The sequence below is a fragment of the Periplaneta americana genome, chromosome 5 (genome assembly GCF_040183065.1).
Source record: "Periplaneta americana isolate PAMFEO1 chromosome 5, P.americana_PAMFEO1_priV1, whole genome shotgun sequence".
Classification (NCBI taxonomy): domain Eukaryota; kingdom Metazoa; phylum Arthropoda; class Insecta; order Blattodea; family Blattidae; genus Periplaneta; species Periplaneta americana.
This window is the reverse complement of record NC_091121.1, coordinates 16,015,726-16,025,667: the sequence shown is the minus strand read 5'-3', so window position 1 is coordinate 16,025,667 and position 9,942 is coordinate 16,015,726. Positions and strand designations below refer to the sequence as shown.

General features: G+C 35.8%; 3 non-coding genes across 3 annotated transcripts; 2 read left to right on the top strand and 1 right to left on the bottom strand.

Moving 5' to 3' along the window:
- Nucleotides 1-950: 950 nt before the first annotated feature.
- Nucleotides 951-1,022, bottom strand: TRNAS-GGA (transfer RNA serine (anticodon GGA)). The gene has a single exon. It is a non-coding gene; the product is annotated as a tRNA-Ser (tRNA).
- A 120-nt stretch (nt 1,023-1,142) lies between these two features.
- Nucleotides 1,143-1,214, top strand: TRNAS-GGA (transfer RNA serine (anticodon GGA)). Its single transcript has one exon. It is a non-coding gene; the product is annotated as a tRNA-Ser (tRNA).
- Nucleotides 1,215-1,525: 311 nt separating this feature from the next.
- On the top strand, nt 1,526-1,597 carry TRNAS-GGA (transfer RNA serine (anticodon GGA)). The gene has a single exon. It is a non-coding gene; the product is annotated as a tRNA-Ser (tRNA).
- Nucleotides 1,598-9,942: the final 8,345 nt, after the last annotated feature.

Here is a 9,942-nt window from a genome sequence, read left to right as displayed (position 1 = left end):
ACTTGCACTGACCTTCGTCCAGTCTAGTCCTGTCCGGGTCACCTTGTTCGCAGAGACAAACAGGAAACTGCTGGAACTGAAGTCGGTACACATTTCTCCTCCTACACAATCATACGATGCGAACTTTATTTTTTTCAAAACGATAAGTTGACAAGTAATAAAGAAACAGGACTCGGGAAAAAAATGACATCTCACACCTGCAGTTATCCTAAAATTCGCTGAAAAACTATTGCAGAAATCCAAATTCTTCAAAAGACGTATACAACAGCAATGAGACATAGCAGTCTATCAAGAGAGAATGCTGGCAGTCAAATTATCTCACTACGATCTAATTACTAATATCATCATTCACTACCACCACCACCACCACCACCACCACCACCACCACCACCATCATCATCATCATCATCATCATCATCATCATCAGCATCACAAAGTTTGCAAGTGGTAAATGATTGTAATTATTGATTATTAACTGATAGGAAGGAAAATTTCTACGTCTTAAGGGGTTAGGTATAGCTTACAGCAGTAAAATGTTTGGACATATTCAACATTTTTGTCCTCCATTAAGGCTCCCCCAAACAGACGCGATACGGAATGCGTTACGATAGCGTTACGATTTTGCGATAAATGTTTTCATTGCGTTCAATGATTGTGTTCACACACACGCGATTATCGCAATATGCGTTATTACCGCAGCAAGTAGAACGCGACGATTTTGCGTTCTATTCTCCCGGAGATGCAGATCGCGAGAACGCCACGCGTTTATTTTGATGCTGGGTTGAAGTGTGTCATTTATGGATTCATCTTCAAAGGAAGAGGAACTTCTCTTTCTTGGATGAGAATCGTCGCAGGCAAAGCAGGTGCAGGTAAGTCCATGGTAGTCATGTATGGTTAAGATAAACAATATAAAAAGATGATGAGAGAGAGATGGAACGGAGAAAAATTCTCTCCGGCGCCGGGATTTGAACCCGGGTTTTCAGCTCTCCGTGCTGATGCTTTAACCACTAAGCCACGCCGGATACAATCCCGACACCGTTGAGAATCGTCTCAGATTGACGTAGTGCAGAGGGCGGCCACCAGAGGGAAACCCAAGAGATGGAGCTCAATCTGAGACGATTCTCAACGGTGTCGGGATTGTATCCGGCGTGGCTTAGTGGTTAAAGCATCAGCACGGAGAGCTGAAAACCCGGGTTCAAATCCCGGCGCCGGAGAGAATTTTTCTCCGTTCCATCTCTCTCTCATCATCTGATGAAGCAGAATATCTGCATGGAAATATCATATGTACTTCGGTACATCAAAATAAATATGATATGCGTAATAAATCACTTTGTGATTTAAAGACGGCGCCCATACCGTCGGACCCCGGCCAACCAGTCACTCATCTGAGTGCACCTCTACACATGTATGGACTTCGGTCCTGCGTGCATAGACATCTATGACGTAGTGCAGAGGGCGGCCACCAGAGGGAAACCCAAGAGATGGAGCTCAATCTGAGACGATTCTCAACGGTGTCGGGATTGTATCCGGCGTGGCTTAGTGGTTAAAGCATCAGCACGGAGAGCTGAAAACCCGGGTTCAAATCCCGGCGCCGGAGAGAATTTTTCTCCGTTCCATCTCTCTCTCATCATCTGATGAAGCAGAATATCTGCATGGAAATATCATATGTACTTCGGTACATCAAAATAAATATAAAAAGGTATAAAGTGATGATTTAGCTTTTCTTTGCCAAGAACGTGAAATACTGTAAATAACAAGTACGCCTACCCGATTATAAACTTTATTTTTTTTTAATTTGCTCTTTTTGTTGCAGGAGGTTGTGGATTCACGAGTTAAATGCCACAAGGGAAGAAAAAGATTAATTTTATACCTTAGTTCAACAACTAACCTTAGCACTCTGCTAACCTTGAAGAGCCTACTAGTAAAGAATTTCAATGTTTAGAGTACCCATAAAATAACGAACTTTAATGTAAAGTAAATTCAGTAGTAATTTATTCTAAACATACCTACGTCTAATGATTTACTTACATAAGTATATCTAGAGTGTGGTAAGATATTGAAAGTAATAAAACTCCGACAAACAAATTACATAACTTTTTGTTTCCACATACTTTATTAATTTTATATTTATGCACAATTATTTATAATATTGTACAAGCATTTTGCAATTTGCACAAATAATTTTTTTTTCCATTTGTGCGACAGTTATTTATTTTCTAGCTTGAACCCCGTCAGTGTACAAGCCAGTATGACATCAAATTATAAATAAATAATTGCACTTATTGTTTACATCTAACTTTGTAGCTATCTCCTTCCATTTCTTCTCTTTTCCATGCCACGGATTTTCCTTTACGAACTCAATAAAAAATTCCACGTTCGTTTACAAGTAATCCGAAATCGCAATCTGTGAGCACAAGTGATATACACCTCCTGAAGGTAACTGGTCTTTGCGCTGTGCTGGAAAACTAAAATCCGTATATGTGGTCACCCATTACGATAATCCGATTGGCTGGGGACGTTAGAATATCGTATATCGTGGACTCGCCAGTTTGGGCACCTCTTCGCGATAGTGCGATATTGCGTTATCGCGAAATCGTAACGCTATCGTAACGCATTCCGTATCGCGTCTGTTTGGGGAGGCCTTTACTGTATCTTGTACAACAATTAAAATTGCTATGTGTAGAATATTGTCCTTCTGCTATATGAAAAAAATATGTTTACGATTAAAAATAAATATTTATATATTTTTTTCAAAATTCAAAATGGTGACAGTTCACTGTAGAGTGATGAAGCATTTCCCTCATAACTCATAAACATTTTAACTTTTTCTTGTTCTCTCTCTTTTATTTTATTGCTGAAACTCATGTTTACAATATCATGCTCTTTCAACTACATCCTTAATAAATATTTTTTATTTTATTTTGTGTTAGAAGAAAGTACTCATATCTGACCATTTTTTTAAATGAATTTATTTTTTATCAGACAATCTATCAAAGGTAGAGTAGTGTTCTTGCATCATATTGTATATTTGACAGGCATAAATACACAAAAAAAATGTCATCATAGAATGATGGATGTTTTTTAGTTATGTGGGAAACGCTTCATCACTGCACAGTGAACTGAATTTTGAAAAAAAAAAAGTTGATAAACTTATCATTGTTTCCACTTACTGGAGAAGTTAGTTAATAGTAAACAAAAACATATGTTCTGTTTCATACAGCATCTAACAGTAAGTAAAGAAAAGATTATGGACCTAAAAGTCACATCTCACTCCTTAAAATATTCTTAAATTGTCCACCATAACGCTGTAATTACGACTCCAACTATTTATGCAAACACAGTTTAACTACGTACTGTATTTGCAGATTTGTAATGGCTTTTGAATGCGTCCTTAAGTTGTTATTTTATAATTTAGGAGTATATTTTGAAGAAAAATTACTAAAAGTCTGAAGATCAATGTAAGTTAGGCGAAAATATTCCTGAAAATAATGGCCGAAGAGACGTGAATTTTGAACGAGATAAAAGGAGACGCAGGCTCAAATTCACTGTTGCATGTAATTAATCACTGAGCCCACAATGTTTTAGCTATCCATCTGAAATTTGGTACAGGTATTTACAATGATTGACTCTACTATGATACTTAATCACAACACCTTACCACGTCAGGAAGCCTTATTACGAACCCACCTAACCTAACCTGATATCACAAAATATAAGGAACATTTTCTCATGATCTATTAAAGATAGCCTATGGTTCTGAAATTTTGTACACATTTACTCTATATTATATGTAAGAAATCCCTGCAGACAGAATTTTAAAACATCAATTAGTTTTTCAAATTAAATTTAAAAAAATGTATAGTATTTAAAAAAATATATTATACTTGTTTTGCCAAATTAACGTTTCTTTTTTTTTAATATTCACCTAAAAACAAAGTTTCTGAAGGGAAATTTGCATTATGCAATATTAAAGAAATGTGCAAAATTTCGTCACGTTATCTCAAATAGTTTCTGAGAAAATGTTCCTTATTTATTGAAAATTGGGTACTGCGGATAACAACTGCTAAAGTTTGAACATACATGTCACATGATTAATTATTTTTTCTACCTCTTGTGACCCAAAAGAACAAGAGCAACAACAGGCACTGGTTATAGCACACGAAAGACAAATTAGTTATTCTAAATCCTGAAGAAAAATCATTTAAAAAACATTAAAGGAGCTAAGTAGGCCTTACTAGCACATAGAAAATGGACGCGGCACTTAACAAAACCTTGGCTCTTTAAATTTTAAAAATTATTTAGACTAACATTTGGGCCGTAAAATTTTGTGGAGAGATTCCCAACATTATGTAGTATTTTTAGACTAGTTTTTAGAAAATGTGATTTTTAATCAGTTTGGACTTACATCTCCCCATAATGAAATACAGTTCACGAAGCTGTGCAATGGTAAGATTGTAGTCGGCGTGTACAACTCATTATATATGTTGAATCGTAACTAATGTCATTATTTTCAAGCGGTTATTCTTTGAGATATTTCAAACAAAAAAGTTTATTACAATTTTGCTCGTTTTTGCTTCCTTTTCGAGGAAAAAATTACTTTATACGAAACATTTCATAGCGCCTTTTGGGAAAGCTACTGAATTAATTTCCAATATGCTCAGTCAATTTAAGAGAGCAGTGCATTATGATAATAAGTGACTGAAAGAATTTGAGTTTTGTTTTTTAAATGTACATAAATATGATCTGAACAAATGTTGCTTTTCCTTTTGAGAAGTAATTTCAAACTGTTACATTTGTTCGGATGTAATTTCTCCACATTTTAAGGATAAAACTGAAATTCTTTCTATCATAATACATTGCTCTCTTAAATAAAACAAAACACACATTACAATAAACAATAAGCTATTACACGAAGGCCGTGACCTGCAGGATTGCTGACACATATAAAGTTCAGATGGTTCAGTTTCTTTCAGATCATAATGCCAGTATGTCGATCTTCATTTGTGTAATGTTTTTGATAACGTATAAAAAACAATTTACAGGTCTGATTCTCTGGTTTGTAGTTTTCTGAGTACAGCTGTGTATTGGATATTAAGAACCACAAAACATACTTCCTATTTTAGCTGCGTCTTTAAACGAGGCTACATCAAAATTAAATTAATATTTCTTTGGTTTAATGGATTAGATTTGTGATCGCTGCCAAGCATATTTTGTTGTAGGGAAAATAGCAGACCATTTCACTTCTTGCTACCGTCATGAGTAAGTTTATTTCCTGCAACCAGCAACGAATGAAACACTGAAATTGCTAACTATTTACGACGAACTATTTTATTTAGGGCGCATATAAGATTCTACAACTCTGATATATCATTCGTCTCATTTCACGCATCTCAGTAATAGGTTCCTCATACTACTGAAAATATAGGGAATAATACATTACTGATAAAATAAGAGGCCTACAAGATTTTGTAGCCTCTTGATCAACTCAGCAAGATCTCTTATTGGGGAAAAAGTGATTCTGCTTTCTACATTTCAGGGATTTTCACGAAACATGCAGCAGCTATACCAAGATGCTAAGTCTTTTGTTCAAAGCATAACAAACCTAACATTTTCTTAACTCTCACCTACAATGGGCAATGACCTGAAATAGCTACTGCATTATTTCCACATGAAAAACTCGCTGATCGTCCTGACATTGTTACTTGCGTTTTCGCATTGAAACTCAAGAACTGAAGATGGATAGATTCAAGAAAAAGTATTGGCATAAAAAAACCATTCAGAGGGAGTATGTTTCACTATTATGGAAGCAAATAACTTTCTAAATGTCTGGTATTCTTCATCGAAAATAAATCGGAACAATTTTTATTTGAACCTCTTATAACTTAGTTTGCAGCATTTGCTGCACAAGCCACTAGTAGTCTAAATTTTAAGTGGGATCCAACGTAATTTATATACCAATTTTCTTTGAAATCGGTTCGGCCAGTATAGTGCGAATCTGTATAATCACGTTGCAAATGTAGTATGTTATGCGTTGTGGAAATAACAATCTCTTAATTTCTAAAATACCGTTAAGCCTATATGTCTCCCAGAATATTAGTTTTTATGTTAAAAAATGAATTATAGCAAGTTTATGTTGTATCTTTATTCTGTGTATAAAATAATAATTAATATACTATGTTCTGAATTTATGAGATAATTATAGTTTTCCAAGTCATATTTAAAAAAAAATTGGTATGATATAAATGGGTGTACAGCAGTCAAGGGGTAAAAAAATCTTCCAATATAAATTAAATTATATATGTACATATTGATTCGAAGCTGAAACTGATCAGAAAGAGGAAAAGTAATCATATTTTCGTCCATAGTTTGATTTTTCTATTATTTTATTTGTATTTCTGGCGGTGTGGAAGAGAAGGCCTAATGGCCTTAACTACACCAGAATAAATAAATAAATAAAAACAAATAAATACATAAATTTAAAAAAATTGTTGAACGTCAGGCACATGATGACATGTTTTCTTTTCGGTGCCTGATTTACAACTGTTTTAAATTGAGTTAACGCTGGCAGGCATTTCGCTAAGGAGTTCATCAATTCATGTAAGTGACGTTAAGTGAAGATTCATCTTAGCTTAGTAAAGAAAATTCGTTTTGGTTGTCTAGAGTTAGGTTTCCGAGATTTCGGAAAATGTAATAACCAGTTTAATTAAAAATAGAAGCAGAAAGGAAAACCCGTGCAACGCCGGGTGCTTTCAGCTAATAGGTAATAAACAGACGGACAGAAATACAAAAAAAAAATAATAATAAATGCGATTTTCGGCCTCAGTACAGTTAATTGTACATGTTTACAGCAATTATTTTTGCAAATCCAGAAAATTACAAGAAAAATTGAGGTTAAGTTTTATTAGTAATATAGATTTCAGAGTCCTATGGGTTTTAAAAGCATCCATACTTCTGTGATTAGGGAATTACTAAGCATTTCCATCGTTCCAAGAAGCACAGCATAAATTGGAACGGCTCCAGCATGCTCTTCTCCGCTATAAAGATCACACTATAGACTGGCTGTACCTCAGTATCTCACGTGAACACTCTGAATGTAAAGAACAGCAATTCAATGTTTTATGCCGCTATTAATCTAAATTTACGAGTTGAGTTTTTGTTCAGTGAACAACTGACGGAAAATGAGGAAATGCGGATATCGCAGCTGTGAATTCAATTTATCTACGATCCAAAGTTATTTGCTTTGCTTGAACACAAACGGAGCTGCTTACGATGACACAGAAATGTTACAATTTGGAGAAGTCAGTTCTGAGTTCACAAATTTAACAAAAAGCTTCTCGTCTAATAACAATTAACACATTCTTACCAGGGTTATCTGCTATAGCTCGCTGATTTTCAGTCCCGGCGAACTGGGTTTGAACTCCGGCAAGGTCGTGATGGAATTTATGGTTAACAAAGCAGAGGGGGTTTCTCGGGGTACTTTCGTTCCCCTATTTCATTCCGCCAACACTCTCCATCTTCCCCTCATTTTATTTAGTCCCTACCATCTGCAATAGTTCAAAATTAGTTGGGGTGAAGTCTTAGGATTAGTATAAATCTGTTTAACAATTCTCTTCTAATACTTTAAGTTAGTGAGATAGAAACTTGAATTTTAATCTGTTCTGGAATTTTGTTACAACACTACTTACTTACTGGCTTTTAAGAAACCCGGAGGTTCATTGCCGCCCTCACATAAGCCCGCCATTGGTCCCTATTCTGAGCAAGATTAATCCATTCTCTATCATCATATCCCACCTCCTTCAAATCTATATTAATATTATCTTCCCATCTACGTCTCGGCCTCCCTAAAGGTCTTTTTCCCTCGGCCTCCCAACTAACACTCTATATGTATTTCTGGATTCGCCCATACCTGCTACATGCCCTGCTCATCTCAAACGTCTGGATTTTATGTTCCTAATTATGTCAGGTGAAGAATACAATGCGTGCAGTTCTGTGTTGTGTAACTTTCTCCATTCTCCTGTAACTTCATCCCTCTTAGCCCCAAATATTTTCCTTAGAACCTTATTCTCAAACACCCTTAACCTATGTTCCTCTCTCAAAGTGACAGTCCAAGTTTCACAACCATACAGAACAACCGATAATATAACTGTTTTATAATTTCTAACTTTCAGATTTTTTGACAGCAGACTGGATTATAAAAGCTTCTCAACCGAATAATAACAGGCATTTCCCATATTTATTCTGTATTTAATTTCCTCCCGACTATCATTTATATTTGTTACTGTTGCTCCAAGATATTTGAACTTCTCCACCTCTTCAAAAGATAAATTTCCAATTTTTATATTTCCATTTCGTACAATAATCTCGTCACGAGACATAATCATATACTTTTTCTTTTCGGGATTTACTTCCAAACCTATCTCTTTACTTGTTTCCAGTAAAATTCCCGTGTTTTCCTTAATCCTTTGTGGATTTTTTCCTAACATATTCACTTCATCCGCATAGACAAGCAGCTGATGTAACCCGTTCAATTCCAAACCCTCTCTGTTATCCAGAACTTTCCTAATGGCATACGCTAGAGCAAAGTTAAAAATTAAAGGTGATAGTGCATCTCCTTGCTTTAGCCCACAGTGAATTGGAAACGCATCTGACAGAAACTGACCTATACGAACTCTGCTGTACATGTCACTGAGACACATTTTAATTAATCGAACTAGTTTCTTCGGAATACCAAATTCAATAAGAATATTATATAAAACTTCAGGATCAGAGATGAGTGGTAATTGTATCAATACAATTATAAAACTTAGCAAAATCAAGAAGCCAAAAAATTGCTTAATAAGGAAAAAAAATTCAGGAAAATTTCTAATTACTTTATATCAGCAAAATGCTCAACTTAGCAAAATCAATAAGCTAAAAAATTGATTAATAAGAGGAACATTTTCATCACCATCATCACTACATAGCACTGCAACAGCTGTTAGAAACGAGGGGCATGATTAAGCTGCATCAGCTGAAATGGATGCTTCTAGCATCGGCAAGTGCTGGGGTGTCGTTCAGAGAACGGGCAACAAATGGGATTGTTAGTATTATCAAGGCCTTATTAAATTCTGAGAAGTATCCTATTCCAACTGCCTTTTTTCATCTCGGTAAAAAATGTATAAAAAGCTGTTGCCTTTGAAACAGAACAATCTTTCATAAAAAAGAGAAACCGTAACGAAAGAGCCGGGCCCTATTGGAGAGACGAGGCCTTGTTACAGCAGATGAGATAACTTATCCTACATGCTCAAACATGTCTTATAATGAAACTCCTTCACAGAGACAGAGAGGCTGTGTGAATCACAAAGGCGATCTCTTGCTTCTTTTAATACTTCTAAATTTAGGAACCGTAACGTCATTAAAACGAGAAGATGGGAGGAGGGGAAAGTCTTTTGATAATTTGTACCCAGACACTATATAACTACACACGGATATTATCGGATGCAAGTAAGGTGATGGAGTTTTGTTAAGGCTTGGTTACTAATACCCCAAAGTGCCTCATTAAAATACAGTATGCTCCCGCATCCTTTGAAGCGAGGGCACGTACAGAAGTGAGGTACCTTAGTGTAGAGGATCGTGTGAGTGGCCTCCTCCACGCGAGCGAAGTTGCCTCTCCCCAACATGCGGCCGCTTAATTTGTAAAATCCAACGTTGTGTAATTTTCTGCTGGACGACGGCATTTCTGACCTTGTCATCGTCAGCGTGGTAAATTGTTTAATCACTCTCGCCTACGAGCACGATTTTTAAAAACTCACCCACCATGAAATAAAACACATGTTGTAACACAAACAAATGAACAATTCGGCTAATAACAACACCAAAAGAAGTATCTTAAATAAAAGCTGTTAAATTATCTGTTGCTGTTTACTTGACCGGATCTGGGAACAATTGCCTACGCTATCTGAA